This window comes from Talpa occidentalis, unplaced genomic scaffold (assembly GCF_014898055.3).
Source record: "Talpa occidentalis isolate TD23 unplaced genomic scaffold, MPIMG_talOcc4v2.1, whole genome shotgun sequence".
Lineage (NCBI taxonomy): Eukaryota > Metazoa > Chordata > Mammalia > Eulipotyphla > Talpidae > Talpa > Talpa occidentalis.
The window spans coordinates 20,328,673-20,347,612 of NW_026555331.1; the positions used below are offsets into that span (position 1 = coordinate 20,328,673).

The 18,940-nt window shown below is 35.6% G+C and overlaps 1 long non-coding RNA gene across 1 annotated transcript; it reads right to left on the reverse strand.

Moving 5' to 3' along the window:
• Positions 1-5,585: 5,585 nt before the first annotated feature.
• LOC129145391 (uncharacterized) lies at positions 5,586-8,968 on the reverse strand. The gene is made up of 3 exons (XR_008550924.1): positions 8,946-8,968; positions 8,056-8,100; positions 5,586-5,744 (listed from the first exon to the last, which is right to left on the reverse strand). It is a non-coding gene; the product is annotated as an uncharacterized LOC129145391 (long non-coding RNA).
• Between the last annotated feature and the right edge of the window lie 9,972 nt (positions 8,969-18,940).

Below are 18,940 nucleotides of genomic sequence, written 5' to 3' on the forward strand. Positions count from 1 at the left end.
TATGACAATGTTCATACATCAAAGTTTGGTCTCTTGATCCTAATAAGTCATTTTGGGGACAATGAGAAGGGGATACATACTGTGCAATACACCAGATGCTAGTGAAAAAAAAAAAAAAAGGGGAAGAAAAGGAGATAATAAATATGGACAACTGTTTGTAAGATTCCTGTAGTAAAGAGTTACAGAAAAATTGCATTATAGCCAAAGGATTCGGCCAAGGGCAGATTTTGCTTTTTTTCTGTTGTTGTTGTTAAGATGTATAATATGAAGGCTTGTTTGTATGCCAGTTAAAATGAGCCAGCTCAGAGAGAGTAACTGATATTACTAGAGAGAAAGTATACTGTTGTAGGTAACAATTTCTCGGGAAGCCAGATGAAAGTCAATATTTTTTAATGAGAGTTTATTTACCTATATATTTTAATAACAATGTAGAGATACGGATTCTAGTACAAAAACAATGGTAGTAGCAATAGTGGAAAGATTACGTAATGTCAGTTGGCCCTGTGGAAATATGAAGTGAATTTTCACCTGAGAGCGAATCAAGAATGGGAGATTAGAAACAGAGAGAGGGAATGAAGTAGTCACCTCACATTGGAAATGTGAAACCAAGTAAATGCAGTAACTGTAATGTGCAGAGTGAGTCAATCTGTACAGGTACATTTTTTGCCTCTAGTATTTAACTTCTCTGGTACGGGAATGAGAACATGGATAGTTAGATTCAGCACATAAATAGTTAGGTTTGGATGTTGTCCAGACAAGATGAGACTTGGAGAGTGTTTAAAGGATATGAAGGTTATTTGCAAAGAGATGTTATATGCTAAATAGAATTTAAACTGTATAAAGTGGGGAATGAGAACATGAAGAGAATGGTGCTGAGTGAAAAACTAGTGCAGCCCACGAATTGTAGGTGTCAAGGAGGTCTAAGCCTTGTTGGAGAAGGAACGCTGGAGAAAGTGAGATGGAAAAAGTAGTAATGAAAGCCGAAGGGTAGGATGTTTGATGGAGAGACTTTGAATTTGCTCCAGTTTTTGATGTTGTTAGGAAAAGGGCAGGGCTACTTGAGTGGGTGGCTGAGATCATTGGAACTAAAAGATCATTAATTAAAGAGGTCAGAGATGTAGGTGGGTCAGAGACTGAGTGTTCAAATCACCAATTAACAGTAATAGTGGCAGAAGTGCCAAGGGAATCAGCGAGCTAGATACATTTGAAACTGATCAATGAATGCAGATGACGCAGAAGGGACCAAGGGTGACACACTTCAAAACAGTTTTGAAGGAACAAAAATCAGTGAACAATGATAGGGAAGAAGAAAGATACCCAGCCACTTAGACCTGGAGGGTTATAAGATAGGGAACAATAGCCAAACTCTACTTAAGAGCAAAGTAGCAAAAACAGCATGTGTAAACCACAACTGTGTTTCAGTTCATGCAATAGGTTGAAGGGACTGTTCAGAAAATAAATAAGACTGAAGAGGTTTGTCGGTGCATTCCAGAAGGCCAGATGGAACAGTGCTGGTAGAGGAGATAGGGATTCCAATTTTCTGCAGATACATATGAGGACAGGTATCCACCCATGACAATGCACAGAAAATGGGACGAATGACAGTGGCTTAAATTCCAAGACAAATCTCAGGGTACCCTGGGACTCTGGAGATGAAGAATTAAAGGAGAAATACACATTTCATTTTCACTAGAACTTCAGTTTGAGATCTTTAGATTTATATTGAATGATTTCACTCTAAATAGTACTTACTAATGTGTTTAGAATTATTGTTTTTATTATAAACACTTATGGTTGTGGTTTTAAAATCCAAGTTGCATGGAAGATTATAAATTGAAATGTAAATGTTCCTTTTATTTCAATTCACACACAGATATACTACCTTGAAGTAACTGTCTTTAGTGATTTCTTATATATTATTCCAAGCTCATAGATAATTTTCTCTAACAGTATGTGTGCATCTACAATACATTATTCACTTAAAAGCTGCATAGTATTTCTTTATGAGATACATGCTATAAAAGGGTAAGTGTAATATTTCCAAATTGTCCTGAGACTTAGAAGCATCAGGGCTAATCCTGATTAAGAGTATTAATCCTATATCTTAACAAAGACTAGTAAAGAACTGACTTAGAACAAATACATGATAGATGAGACTGGAAGTAACAGTCCTTCAGCGAGCATCTAACCTGGACAAGTGATTTACCAAGTTTCCCTGCCACGGTCACATGTTAAACAAGCAGAGGGTCAAAACCTTTTCTGGCGACAGTGGCACTGTCACTCTGAAGGAAGCATTTGTTCTGATGAAACTATTTTTTACTGAATTAACTGAGAATGAAATGATGATTCATCTGTGAACTGTGAACATTCATTGATCTCCTAGTGCCCTAGGAAATGGTATACTATTATCCTCTCCCTGTGAATAATTTCTATTTGTCTTATTTGGCTAGATTTATTTTCTTTATTTAAATATTCATTGCAGTGAAAAGCAACAACAAAAATAAAAACAGACATTTCACAGTAAAAGGCTCAGCATCTGGCACATTCTACAGCCACCATTTCTGCAAACTACTTTCTGTATATCTAGTCCTCAATTTATAGAATAGATACATTCCTGAAAAACTGATATTAAAGTGAAAGTGAGACTTCTTTTCCATTGAATTTTGTATGAAATTCAATGCCTCATAAAACCCACAAATCCATTGATTTTTTTAAATATTTTTAGAAGATTAGTTTCAAAGAAAAATACCCACATAGGTCTCCAATACATTTGTTTCGATTGAAGAATGATATATTTGTTACATTGATGAGCCTATTTTTGACACCTCATAGTCACCCAAAGTTCATAGTTAACATTTGAGTTCATTCTTGGCTTTGTATGTTCTATGGACTTGCACAAATGCATCATATCATGATAGTATCATACAGAGTACTTTCATTGCCTAAAAATGTTTGCTGTATCATCTATTCATCCATCTATTCATCCTTGACTCCCCATTCCAGTCCCTGGTAACACTGATCATTTTACTGTCTCCATAGTTTTGCCCTTTCTACAATGTCCTGTGGTTAGTATCATACAATATGTAGGCTTTTCAAATTGACTTCCTTCACTTAAGGATATGTATATTAATCTCCTCCTTGTCTTTTGATGGCTGCAAAGCTCATTTCTTTTTCAGACTAAGTAACATTCCATTGACTGTATGCACCACAGTTCTTTTTTCATTCACCTACTGAAGGACATCTTGATTTCTTCCAAATTTTGGCCATTATGAAAATGAAACAGCTTAACATCAATGTACAGTTTTGTGTGGAAATAAGTTTTTAACTCCTTTGGTAAATACCAAGGAGTGCAATTATTGGATCGTAAGGTGCAAGTGTGTTTAGTTTTGAAAGAAACAGTCTGTCTTCCAAAGTGACTGCACAATTTTACGTTCTCACCAGCAGTGAATGAACTTTCCCATTGTGCTACATCCTCACCATCATTTGGGAAATTTTTATAAAAATCTTGAAAGCAAGCAATTGTGTATGATTGTGTAAATGATTTTGCTAAGGCTTTTAGCAGACCAACTATTTCCCTCCCTTTCATTTTAGATTCCTCTGGATCTTTTTTTTTAAATCATTTTTTAAGAATATTTTAGCTAGAAATCCTCATACTCCATTGTTAGTTCCTAAGACTTGACTTCTCTCCTTCCTATAACAGGTTATATTTTTCTTGATTTTGAACATTTAACCTTTTTTTTTTTGGTAGTGTACCATAACACAGATGGAGAAAGACAAATATCAGATGGTTTCACTTGTGTGTAGAAAAAAATGAAATAAAGCAAAGGAATAGACAATACCAACCAACTAACCAAACAAAAAAAATTCAGAAATCTGACTGTACAATGGAGGCTACCAAATGGGGAGGGGGAGGGTGGACAGAAAAAGTGTGAAAGTGACTCAATGGATGATGGTGGAGGTCTGTGGGTGCCTTGGTTCTCATAGTAGTGTAACATACATCTGAAAAGAAATGAACCTATATCTCTGAATTATATACAGTGCTATATACCAAAGTCACCTTAATTAAAATAAAAAGTATTTTTAAAAGATTCTTTATTGTCTTTTTGAACCCCACCTACATTCTCACTCCATACATTTGTTTTTTTTTAATTTAAATTTTATTTTATATTCCCCATACAATTACAACCCCCTTATTTTTACCCCAATCCCCCCTTTCCCCGCCCCCCACCCCCATAGAGTGTCTCTTGTTCATAGTTGTTTGTTGATTTTGATATTTTCTTTCTTATAGTTATTCTTTTTCCTGGTCCCTTATTTAAGTTTTCTAGATTCCTGCTATGAGTGAGACCATGCGGTAATTTTCTTTTTCTTTCTGGCTTATTTTGCTGAGCATGATCCCTTCCAGCACCATCCATGTTGCTGCAAATTGCATGTGTTTATCTTTTTTGAATGCTGAGTAATATTCCATGGTGTATATGTACCACATCTTCTTGATCCAGTCACCTATTTTTGGGCATTTGGGCTGTTTCCAAAGCTTAGCTATTGTAAACAGTGCTGCTATAAACATAGCGGTGCAGGTGCTCTTTGGAATTGATGTTTCTGTGTCCTTTGGGTAAATACCTAGGCTCACTCCATACATTTGAATTAGTCTTCTGTACTGCTCTCATTGGTGGAGTATGTGACTGTCCTAGCCAATCAGCACTCTCAGGCCTCCTAACTATATTGTACATGGAGGTAGCTTGAAACTGCCAGTAACCACTGGGAATCTGCCCAAAGGGCTAATATTAGGCAATACAAATCTAGGAGACCTGCAAAGATTTAATTTGCTTGAACTGTCTCAATCTTAGTCCACTTGAGCTGCTATCACAAAATGGCACAGACAGAGTAGCTTATAAGAAACAAAAATGTATTTCTCAAAGTTCTAAAGGATGAAAGTTCAAGATCAGGATGTCAGTATGGTCAGGTAAGGACTCTCTGTGCACCACTTTTATAAGAACACTAATTCTATTCATGAGGTCTCCACCCTTAAGACTTAAGCACCTTATAAAGTTCCTATCTCCTAATGCCAACCTATTAGGTATTAGGATTTCAACATATGAATTTGGGGCAAACACAAGCATTCAAATATGAGCTCCCTTCCTGAACATGATGCAGGTACTTTCCTTTTGGTGAGAAAAAATAATTTATCTTTTAAAATCAGCATTATTTTTTGTAGGGTTTTTTGACCCTGGTAACTTAACTATTCCTAACTGAGAAAAGACATATATGGAGGCATTTTGTTCCTTAGCACAAACCCATAGCACCAGGCAATAAAAAAAGTATTGTGAGGAGGCAAATGAAGACAGGCTCTCGACTTCAGGTGATGTTAATGATGCAGTAGAAATTTTTCCAAGAGTTGGGATTTGGGAAGTGAGGTAATTGGTGTAGAGGGTAGTAGAGAGAGAAAATTTTGGCTCTATTCCCTAAATTAAGGAAAGTCAAGCTTTCAATAATCCTTGTGACAGCTAGCAAAGGCTAGGCCCAGTGGGGGCAGTGGGAGGGGGAAAAGTACATATGGATTTGAAATATTTTGTAGAAACATAAGAGGACATAACTTTCTAACTTTCGACCGTTTATTTGACCAAATGGCACAACTGCTAGTTTAATCCAACATGTGTCCTTGATGTTCTTAATTCAATTGTTATGAGGACCAAGACATAGCAATTGAACATCATGGTTCGTTCTGTTCTTCCCTTCCATCTTCACCCCTGATCCAAAGGAACAAAATACAGAAAATAATAATCAATAAAATTTGTACTCATTCTAATAGGCAGCTACAGTTGTCCTTAATTGCTACAAAGAGTTTTTATTCAGCAGTGTGTTTGAAGAGATAAGTTATTCCAGCTGCCAGGATGACATGAAGGGAGACATAAAAGTTACTGCTTTGGGTGCTGCTTCAGGCAAACCTCTTTCATTTTTCTTTTACTGTCTCCCAATCTGTCGGAAAGGGGAAAAGTATAGTTGCTGTTTGCTGGCCTCTTGCACTGTCATACACAGCTAACCAAGAAATAATATTTTTCTAGGTAATGTTCTTTCATGTTAGATTTGGTGGAATTTCGTGAAATCTTGACATGGTTTTGAAGTTCTCTTTAAAGATCCGGTGACTTTGCATTTACTGAACTCTGCTTTACAAAATCATATTCTTTCAAACCTGGCAAAAAATCTGCAGTGGCATTTATCACTTTACTCTTCCTAAACCTAAATAAGCCCAAAAAGTAGAAGTGAGCAGCTTGGCAAATTTGTAAAGTGTGGGAATATACGGATTTGCCTCACTTTACAGAAATATGCATTTTTGAAACTTTAATCAGTCTTTAAATAAACCCAATCCTATTTTTAAAATTCTTGGAAGTGGACTATCTAGGGGAATTGTGCAGCTAATCTTTTTTTGCATGTAAAGTGTATCCTTTTGTAATGCAAATATGCATGCCTGAATTTATCTGTTTTATTATCTAAAAGATTTGTATTTTATTTTTATGAATGGCACATTTATATTTTTATTTTTTAATGACTGGTAATTGTAATGGCAAAAATTTCTTCCTCAGTCAGACACATAAACTTAATACAAGGAGTAATATTTAATTCCCAAGAAAGGACCGTTTCATCTATGTTTCTGTTCTTTTTGAAAAATAAAAAGCATCTCTATACTAAATTTTTCCTGGTGCTAAAACTGTCAATAATATTAACATCAATAGTAAAAATAAATGACGAATTAGGGTCCTGCTTACATGACTATTGGCAAATATAGCTACTTATCATTTTTGTGTTTTTCTTTATTAAACCATTACAAACTACAAACAAAAGGAATAATTTCTTAAACTCAAATTTGTTTTTGTGTTGCTGCCATTGGTTTTTACTTTCATATCCTCTATACTTGAGAGCAGAAATTCAGAATCTTGAACACACACCCATGCATATACAGCCCTAATCAAGATATCATGTCACTATTTAGATACAAATGTCCAGAATGGAAAGAAAACAGACATATGGAAAAAATGGCTTGTGCAGTTATATGTGCCAGGAATATGTTTGTCATATCAAGGTTTCAGGCATCCCCTAGTGAGCAAATACAAAGGAAGGGCTGCCTAAGGGTCTCTGGAACCCAGGAGACAGCTTCTGCTTGACATACACAAAAAGCCCCTTCAAAGCAAGAGGAAGAGTGGTCTTTGTGGGCTGGGGCAAAGAAAAATGTGAACAAAAGAAAGTGCTGTGAAACCATAATTTTAGAATTAACTTAGATAAGGAAGAATGTGTTGGATAAATTGGGTCTTACACCAAAATAAATGAAATGCTAGAAAAGAACCTGCATTCAGTATGCAATAAAATTGCATATACCGTATACAATACAAATTCTTGAGACTTTTATATGATGCGGGCATGGACATTCTGAAGGGCTAGAACCAATCTTCAGAACATGAAAGGGTGGGCTATTTAAAGTAATCCTTCTGAATACTATTTTTCTAGAAAGAGATGTTAGGGTCTTTGGTCTAGAGTTAGTATAATAAAGATAAATTTAATAAATAAATTCATTCTTATAATATGTATCTAATCTACTAATGAATCTAACACTCAACCCTATAAAATCATGTTTTCCCATAGCAACAATATGGATTTTCTTCCTAACAAGAAGAAACCTAGGGGATTTTAAGTTTCCTCATCCTGACTTTATCTTCCTATATGTATTATGTTGACCCAGGAAGCATGCTTAGTGCAAGAAAAAGTTATAATACAGAGCAAATAGCAACTAGATATTAAACTTAGTATAGTCATGTTCTACCTTTTATGTGTTTCTATTATGTCTCATTCTACAAATGCTTAAAATGACTTCCAAAATTACATAAACAGAAAATATCATAAGTGTGATGAAACTCATGTGTTTTGGATTAGATATACTTAACTTGATTCATTGCTTGAGCACAGTAGGGAAATTATTGATTATGAGTTAGTAGTAGACAGAGTCAATAAACCTCAATTATGCAAATAAATTAATATGAGAATATTGATTTGACTGTTTATACTTACATGTCAAACAAAAGCAGATGATCTTAACATTACTGGTCCCAGTGACTTAAAAATAAAAAAATACATAAATCTAATTATATACAGAATAGGTAACATCTGTATAATGCATGTATATAAATCACTAGTGAGATTGAGAACTCTCTTATTAGGAATACTCTAGGGGAAATTTTTTAAGTCATTCTAGGAAAAGAAAATGTTTGTGACGTCAACTCTTCAATATTATTTCTGACTTTCATTCCATCACAGGTGTTGATGGGATGTAACACATTTTGTTAATTGACTTTTTTCTTCTGTCTTCATCTATGCTGCTTGCATTATCTGGGCATTTAATTATATTTCTGTGGTATGACTGTTATTTTTGACAGCAGACTGAGCTGACCATTGCTAACTTTGTGTACGGTTTGACTGATTCTAGAATAATCTATGCTTGATTCTCTAGAGATCGGACACTATTATCCTGCCAGACTCAACCCTCAAATTTACGTGCTGTCTAAAAGAGAAGCCGTTCCCCCAGTGAAAAGGCTCCCCTAAAGGATGTCTGCAGCTTGACACCCCTCCCCACGGAATGCTGTAACGTTAACTCACACTTCCCTCAGAGGGAAAGCAATTCAAAGGTAAACAATCAGCTACCTCTCCCAGACATCCGACACGTTATGTACAAAGTACCCTCAATCCTGGAGGCTATTTTGTCAGCCTCGATCTTTAAAGTATATGGCATAACGATTTAAAAGAGCCTCCCGACAAGAGCATGGACATGCCTCAACCTTCACTTGGCTACATTTCAAAGAAACGGCACTGGCCATCTGAGCAGCTCTGCTTTATATTCCACAGAAAAGACAAATCTTCCAAACAAGAAAAAAAAAATCTACCAGACTAGAAAGCATTATGACCTGAGTGGTCTTGTTAACGTAGCACACCCCAGCAATAAGGATTCTCAGTCACAGAATGTGGAATTGAGGTGTTAATTCTGTTTCCCCTCCCCCTCCCCCCCTCCTCTTCATCTCCCTACACCCCCTTAATTTGGTTTTTGCATCTGAAGGAGAAAAACCTATACAGTTGTGATTTATTTGGAAGCTTAGGGTGATACCAATGAACAGTTTATGTTTTGGACACTTCGATAGAGATCTGCCCTTAATAGGTTGGTAGTTCTCATTTTCTTCAGCTGAAATGCAGTTTTGTATTTTAAAATCATTTATGACAAATGCTTTGTTAGTGTTTCTTTAATTCTGTGCCATTTTTTCACAACACAAGAAATTGGTTAAATGTCTAGAAGGTGGTTTCTTCTGGATGCTAAAAAGTTTTATTAGTGCATCAACAGTTTTTTTTTTTTAATTTTATCTCTACTATGTAAACACAAATACCTGAGTATTACTAATTGGACTTTATTTTTCTACATGGGGCTTCAGGGTCTTTATATAGGTTTTTACCTATTAAGAAATATATTGGAGGGGGCTTCCCCGGTGGCGCAGTGGTTGAGCGCTGGGTTGCGAAGCTGCCCTCAGCCTTTGCAGCGCCGGTTCGATCCCCGGCTGCTCCCCGGGCCACCGGAGGAGGGTCCCACATGGCGCGCAGACCTCTCCTGCCGCCCGCTGCTCCCCTCAGCAGTGTACTTCGGTCCTTCTGCCTGCTCTGCTCCCCGCTTTGGCTCTGGTGAATTCTCTCACCCTCCCGCACTTCTGACTGTACCCAGTGCTTGTATAAATAAATAAATAAATAAATCTTTAAAAAAAAAAGAAATATATTGGAGTAAATTGTACTTAAATAGGAAGAGACACATTGAACTACATGATTCTGGTGTTGGTCGCTATCTTCAACAAAGGGGCCCTGACAACTTTCAGTTAGTATGACCAAGTATATTTTGGTCCCACTAGAATTCTCTTGTGTGTGTTGACTTAGTTCTTGTTCCATACTGTTTGGTCGAGGTAATAATGACTACCTCTTGCTTCAAGGATTCTATGTGCTAGTTTTGGTTTAAACACATGTACTTGTTTAAAAAATGAAAGTCTTTATATATGGAGTCCCCCAATGTCAATAGAAGATTTAGCCACCATCGATATTCTGCAAAGCCTTTTGAAAGTGAGCCATTTGATATTATGCTCTTGTTTCTTTTTATTTTTTTTTTCCTGTGAGCTGAGGATTTCCCTCCTTCAAGGCTGTACAGTAATCCTCTGTACTATCAACAATGGGATAGATGCTTTAAACTTTTAAACTTCTTTTACCCAAAGGATAGTTTCTTATTTAATGCCTATGCTGAAAAGAACCCCTCCAAAGGCCCAATTTCCGCAGGGAAAGCCCACAAAACTCACAGAAAGGTCATCAGTAAATTAAATAATAACACAGTTTATTAGATTCAGAGAGGTGCAATGAAAAAGATGTGACTTTTCAGGGCTTTGCCCTGGTTCATGTTGCCACTCCTCACTAGCAAGTTATCTTATACAATGCATACGTTAGATGACTTGGCTCCCATTTTATAGGGATTGTGAGATATAATGCAGGCCCAAGTGGCTAGCGCATTAAGCAATTTTGAACACATGGCATTCACATGGCATTTGTAGTAGGGACTTGTGAACTGGCAAACTGGCAACAAGGGAAACATAAACTGAACCTCTTGAGAAAGAGATAGGAGATGGGAACTCTGCTTGGACTTGCTGTTTAGCTAATAAATCACCTCACATAAAAGCATCTTTCCTAGATTAGTGCTGTCACAAGGGTGTTGGTCCTCAAATTCTTCAGGGTAAGTTGGAAATAGTCCTAATTCTTGACCTGGAGATTCTTGATAGCCATTGTAGTTGAAATTGCACTCCATATCTGATCTCTTCCACCTGGAACTAATGTCTAGGGAAACTATGGGACACTAAGGCTAAGGGAAAAACTTGAGAAGTGAGTAGACTTATATCTTTGTTTAAGAATTTGCACTGTATGCGGTGACTCACAGCCACCACTTTGCTTTTGTCCATTCTCCCTGTCACACCTCTCTACTCTTTCTTTACCTTCCAATCTTTCCTTCTCAAATACTGTTTTGTTTTGAGACTTTGTTTATGAACTGAAAATAAATATTTCAGTTGCCCAAGGAGAATAATTAACTATAGTTCCTTATTATTCACTTCTTGCCCAACACTTCCTCTCCTTCCTGGGACTGACCTTTTTCATAACTTTTTTCTTCCCTTTCAGTTCCATTTTAGACTTTCAGTGAACAGTTTTTTATGTCAGTTGCTAAGACCTATAGACCAAGAAGAAAGAGTGATCTTCAAAGTAGATCAACAGCCATTATGCAATCCCAAGAACAATAAAAAAACAGAATGAAAAATGTCAGCAAAATAAGTCACACAATTAAGAACACCAGCATATGTGTAATGATTGAACTAAGAGAAGTGAGAGAGCAAAGAGTGGAAAACAGGGCCTCCCCAGTGGCACAGTGTGTTGAATGCAGCGCTGTGAAGCTGTCCGCAGCCTCTGCAGCGCGGTTCAATTCCTGGCCGGCCAGGGAGATTCCCACATGGCATGGCAGACCTCTCCTGTCTCGCCCGCTGCTCCCCTCAGCAGTGTATTTCGGTTCTTCTGCCTATTCTGCTCCCCACTCTGTCTCTGGTGAATTTTCTTACCCTCCCACGCATCTGGCCTGTACTCCAGTGCTTGTATAAAAAAATAAATAAATCTTTAAAAAAGAAAGGAGTGGAAAATATTTAAATAATCACTAACGTCTGACTTTATGGGAATCATGCTGAGACACACATCAGAGTAAAACTGCTGAAATACAGAGACAGTGTTGAAACAGCAAGAGAAAAACACCTATCATGAGTGAGGAATCCTAACAGAATAGCAATTGACTTTTATCATAAACACTGGAGTCAAAAGGCAGTAGGATGGTCTCTTCAAAGTGCTAAGAGAAAAAGTCTATTGGCCAAGAATCTTACATCTCGAAAAACTGTCTTTCAAAAAATAAAAACGAAATAGATATTCCCAGATAAATAAAATATGAGAGAATATATTCCCAACCAACCCGCCTTGCAATAAATACTAAAGGAATTTCTAAAAGCAGGTGACCACAAACAACAATTCAAACACATACACTCATGCAACCACCCCCTATAGTTCCGATAAAGAGAATTATGTCATCATAAAAAAACAGAATGAAATATATGTTACTTTTATTCTTTTATTAACTGGCTTAAAATAAAATTTTATAAAACATTTTTTTATAATTTCATTGTGGGCCCATAACATATAGAAATGTATTATATTTCACAATAATAACAAAAATAACATGGAGACAGGGGAGAGGCTGTATTGGAGAAGGTCATTATCACCAGATGGTAAATCCACAGGAACAAATAAGGAGAACCAGAAATCATAGATAAGTGCTTATTATAACAAAGTTAGACAAAGCAGTGGATAGATATTTTTAAATAGATACAGATATTAAAGGAGGCACAGTATACTAATATGGAGGACTAGGAGTGCCTAGGAATGCCTAGGAGTTGGATGTGCTATGTGTGCATATGCCTGAAGAGATGGGATCCTATATTTTTGAATCATAGCACTTTAAACCAAATGTTATCTTAATTAAAAAAAGTTATAAAAATATAAATAAATAAAATTGCCACAAAGGTTGCTAATTCTTTTTATTCTTAAATTTTATTTTTAATTTTAAAATTTTAATACACATTTATTTTCCAGGTTTTTTTATATTTTATTTTATTCTATATATTTTTACATCATTTTTTATTTTTGCACAATGTATGCATTTTCATCTTGGTTATATTCCCCATACAATTTCCACCCTCCTTGTTTTGATCCTACTCCCTCTCTCCCCATAGTGTTTGTCTGGTTTATAGTTGCTTGTTGATTTTGATTTTTACTTTATTATAGTCTTTTTCCTGGTCCCTTATTTAGGTTTTCTAAATTCCTGCTATGAGTGAGATTCCTCAACCTGCTAAAGATGGAGCTTCCATATGATCCAGAATTCCACTCCTAGGTATTTACCCAAAGGACACAGAAACATTAATTCAAAAGGGCACCTGTACCCCTATGCTTATAGCAGCGCCATTTACAATAGCTAAGCTATGGAAACAACCCAAATGCCCAAAAATAGATGACTGGATCAAGAAAATGTGGTACATATACACAATGGAATATTACTCAGCAATCAAAAAAGATGAACTCATGCCATTTGCAGCAACATAGATGGAGCTGGAAGGGATCATGCTCAGCAAAGTAAGCCAGAAAGAAAAAGAAAATATACCAGATGGTCTCACTCATAGCAGGTTGCTAATTCTTAACCATTGCATAGTATACTTAACCATTGCATATTATAGCATATTTCCAGTCCATCTGTATATTTTTATTTAACTACATCTCAGATAGCAAATAGCTGATTCTTCTTTTTTATACATCTGATTGTCTCTGCCTTAAAATGTAATAATAAACTGCATTAATATTTAATATACTAATTGATATATATTTTGGTTAACTATTTAGTAAACAGTTTTCATTCTGTTCTTCTGTGCTTTGTTACCCTGTTTTCCTCTCATATGTTTTGTGAGATGATTTAAATATTTTTAAAATTTGTAATTTTTCAATTGCCTTTTTAGCTATATTTCTTTGCATCTTTTTAGTTGCTTAAAGATTTTTAATATATCTTTATTACAGTCTAACTAGAGTAAATATTGTACTGCCCCATATAAAATACAGGATCCTGTTTATTCTGTCCACTTAAAATCTCTTATTCTATGTGTTATATAGAATAAATTTAATACATACAATCCCAAAGGAAAAACGTTTTTTTGCTTTAAGTAGTTCTTTAAACTTTAAATAAATGTAGCATGAATGTGTTCTTTATTTTTTTAATTTTTTTTAAAGATTTATTTATTTATGCATATAAGAACTGGGATACAGGCCAGAGGTGTCGGAGGGCTAGAGGATTCACCAGAGACAGAGTGGGGAACAGAACAGGCAGATTGACTGAAATACACTGCTGAGGGGAGCAGCAGGTGAGACAGGAGAGGTCTGCTGTGCCATGTAGGTAGCTCCCTGGCCAGGATCGAACTCGTGCTGCACTGGCTGCGGACAGCTTCATAGGTTGTGTCTTAACCATTTGTGCCACCAGGGAGGCCCATGTTTTTTATTTTTACGTAGCTGTTTGCCACCAGCAAAATTTTTGATCTTTGAAAATCAGATGTTCCCTCTTGCATTTCTCTTTTCTTCAGCTGAAGATCTTTATCCTCTCTTGTGTTGTCAATCTGCTATTGACAAATTATTCTGTTTTCTGTTATCTAAAATATGTTTAATTTGCCTTAATTATTAACAAATAATTTGAAAGGTTAGACATTTCTAGGTTGAAACTTCATTTTTTTATTTGGGCACTAAAAAGTGCTGGTCCACTGTCTTCTGAAATGAGACGTCTTCAGACATTTGAGTCATTTTCACCTGAATAAATCGTTCCTTCCTGGATGCTTTCAAGAATTTTTCTTTACTTTTAGTGGTGTCAGGTTAAATATGATAGGCTTAAGTTTCATTTCTTCATGTTAATCCTGTTTGAGATTATAAATTTTTGTCTGTCACTAATTATTAAACTTTTTCCTGCCCCTTGCTTTTTCTTCTCTTTCTAGCATTCCAGTTATACCCAGTACAACTTTTGATTTTTATTATTTCAGTGTTTTTCCTTTCTATTTCAAATTACATAGTGTCTGTTGATCTCTCATCAAGTTCATTGATTCTTTCCTCTGCTATTTCATTATCTTATTAAGGCCCTATTATAATTTCTTTATTTAAAATTTGATTTGGTTCTTTTTCTTATTTCCTACACAGATTTCCTAATATTTCATTCATTACCACCTCATTTAATTAATGATCATAATATTAGCCTAGCTAATATTATATCCAGCTGGTTCAAAGTCCTGGAGTTAATAGTAATTCCAACATCTGATTCATCTTACATGTAGTTTCTGATGATTGTCTCTTCCTTTCAGTAGACTCCTCTAACGAAGATTGACATTTTTGTTTTATACACAGTTTATTTGCTTACACTTAAAGTGCAAATTTCCAACTCCCACCTGCAATGAGGCAATCTCATATTTCTTTTTTTTCCTAATTTGAAGTGTTTGAGGTCTGCCTTACACAGGTTTGGTTTATGGAATAGCCAGAAACTTGAACAGAATTTTATTTGGGCTGCTTTTCCAGTGATTTATTCTTTTCAGAATTCTACCTTTACATTTCCAGTGAGGATTTTGTCTTCTGGTTTCTCTGACCAGTATTACAAAAGGGTTTCCATCACAGCTATAGGCACACTTAAACATTGAGACCACAGTATACCCTCCAACCAAAGGACTGTTGAATTCTTCTCAATTCTTCTAGATTTTAGTCCTCTCAAAATATGTAATGTTTTCCAGGGATAAAATTCCTCTTTATCCCTGATTTTCAGCAATTTGTTTACATTAATTTTCATACGCACTTTCATTGAAATCACTGTTTCTGGAATCCTTGGGTATACATTTTAATCAAATATGGAATATGTCCAGCCATATGCTTCTGCCCCTCCTTTTTAAGTGTCTCTAATTATACATATGTTAGGCTTTTTTGTGTCATCTCACAACTGAGACTCAGTCCTTTCTTTAGTCTTTTTAAATTCTATTTGTGTATCATTTTGAATAGTTTTCATCAAAAACATTTCATTAGTTTTCTCCCATCTTCCAGCTCATAAACCATTTATTTTGTAGTTTTAATCTGATATTTAACCTATCTAGGAAATTTTTTGAGTGCTTATAATTTATACTCTTAAAAGTTCCATTTGTTTCTTTTTATATTTTCCAGATCTCTATTAGTTTTTTTAATGCTTTTATCCATTAATTCTTCCTCAGCTATTATTTTTATGTTTGTAAAGACTGATATTTGTTATTATTTTCCTGATTCTTTGAAAGTCACATAATCTTTCATTGATGCTGAGCACTGTAAATTTATAACATTATCTTTCTGAATTTTATCTTTGATCATGGTTAGCTTTGTTCTGGTAGACAGTTAAGTGCTCACAGTTGGAGTTGATCTTTTGAGATTCACTTCCGGGTTTTATTTTGTGTGTGTGTTTATCTCAAAGTAGCCTTTCTCTAGGGATATATCTCACAATAAGACCCAGCCTTTCTATAGTTTCTACTAAATTATCTAGTTGACCATCAAGAAATTTCCATTTTGACTAATACAAACTTGAATTATTTGCCTGTGTAATCTCAGTTCAACTCACAGAATACCAGTAATTGTGGTACACAATCTTACGGATTTCTACTGTATGAAAGTGCATGTTTATATTCAGGCAATTTATGGAATTTGTGCTTATCATTTACTTATCCCCACAACTATGTCACTTAACTTGAACTTGCTAACTACTTCCTAATTTCCAGTTTTCTCAATTCAGCGAGACCTTTACTTGCTACTTAGAATTCCTGCTCTCTGCTTTATAGCAGTGTTCCTAGTTAGATGTCCAGAGTTATCTTAAATTTACTTGTTTCCTTTCTCTCAAGAATGAAGTCCTATACTACCTGTGTTTGAAAATGTGAAAATAGTTATTTTATATATATTTTCTAAGTGAAATATAGTCCCTGTCACTCCATTATCTCTTTATGTAATGTCTGGTCATTAATATCACATGTAATTCAAATTGCAAGACTGAAAGATAATTTCTTACATTCATTGACTGTTTTCATGGTATCTTTGTCTTTCTAAGATCACTAATAAAAAGTACAGATTCCAAGGATTTTTATGTTTAGGTAAGACATTGGTGTTACATTTGTATGTTGCTGAAAGAAGAAACTTCAAGATATCAATCATCAGACCTAATAAATAGAGAATATTCAACAAATAACCTTAATTGCCTAATAATGACTGAGCTAAATAATCAATTGATTTAATTTTCTGCCTTAGCTTAGCTCCAGGTAGTAATTTAATCAAAGGGGAATAAACTTAATTTAATTAAGGGGAAATAAAAGCAAATTCATACCTAATATATAAATGGAAAATCCTATTCTCCATTGTGCCCACACATAAAACAATTTCAGTCCTTTACCAAAGATAAAGTTGAACAAATGTAAACAGTTTCAATCACACATATAAATATAAAGGTAATTATATCTTAATGTAACTGTATAATAGTACCTTTATTTATTATAAAATATTACATTATAAATTTATGGATAAATATATACCCAGGACAAACTTAAAATGCATGATTTGAGTGTTACTGAAATATTTTGATCTGTATATTTTATGTGAACTTTTGCTGCCAGAAAATTTATTTTATTTTATTTTAAAGATTCATTCACCTATGTAAACAAGAGCTGGGGTACAGGCCAGAGATATGGGCGGGGAGAGGATTCACCAGAGACAGACTGGCGAATAGAACAGGCAGATCTGTTGAAATACACTGCTAAGGGGAACAGCAGGCAAGGCAGGAGAGGTCGGCTGTGCGATGTGGGTAACTCCCTGGGTGGGGATTGAACTCATGCTGCAGTGGCTGTGGACAGCCCCATAGGTTGTGTCTTAACCCCTTGCGCCACCAGGGAGGCCCAGATTTTATTTTTTTAAGATTAGCTTTTATCAGTGGTTGGCAGTAATGGCTCACAGGGCTTATTTGGCCTACTTTTTGTCTTTTAAATAATGTATTATACGGCCTCCCCTGGTGGCACAGCGGTTGAGCGCTGGGTTGCGAAGCTGCCTGCAGCCTCTGCAGCGCTGGTTCAATCCCTGGCCGCCGGCAAGGGTCCCACATGGCACAACAGACCTCTCCTGCTGTGCCCACTGCTCCCCTCAGCAGTGTATTTCGTCGGTCTGCCTGTTCTGCTCCCCACTCTGGCTCTGGTGAATTCTCTCACCCTCCCGCACTTCTGACTGTACCCAGTGCATGTATAAATAAATAAATCTTAAAAAAAATGTATTATAGGAACATAGTCACTTTCATTTATTTATGTGTCTTTTCATATTTCCATACACAGTGGATTAATGTAGTGAACACTGTATGGCCTACAAAGCCTAAAATATTTACTGTCTCCCCCTTAACAGAAAAAAATTGTCAAGACCTGACTTATATGTACAGGGTGGGAAAAGGAAGTGATAAGGGAATGGCAAGAAATAGTGGGCAGTGAGCAGACCATAAAAAAAAAATTGTGGGGTCCCTATTGAAAGAAATGAAAAAGAGAGTATCAAGAAAGTCTTGTCCACATGATTAGTATACATTATACTCTTTGATCCTGTGCTCCCTTAAAATTATAAATTTAAATATAATTCTTAGCATCTGGGAAGAGAATTTAGAGATCATTTAGACTTTTACTAAACCCCCCAAATCCTACTGAGTTCCTATTTAACCCAGTGAAATTGGACTGTACTCATTTTTTTGCCGGATTAATACAAGGCTAAGATGAAAAAGTCTATGTTTGCTAAACCCAAGTGCCTACCTCAAGGAAGTTCTCGATATATGTTATATGTATACAGTTGTCTCGACCTCTGTTTTACAGAAGAGGAAACCAAGGAAGAAAGATTAGATGGGTTGAGCAAAACCATTACTAATTATTATGTGGTGTTTGTATGAATCAATTCACAGCTTGTATTTCCATTTGCAGCACCACTTACACTGGTGCATTAGATGTCCTTGCAAAGCTTTGAAGCAAGTACAATTCCCTCAAGAACACAAGGGACTATGGTGATGGTGCACGGGTGAATTGGCGATAGGAATTTTATGGGGACTACACTGAGAGGAGAAAACAAACATTGTACAAAAATTAACAGTGATGTAAAATATATATATAAATAAATAAGTTATATAAAAAATAAAATTCCCTCAACTCTATTTATCCTTACAAGCAGATCATAAGAATAAATACTTTCACATAGATACTTGATTTAA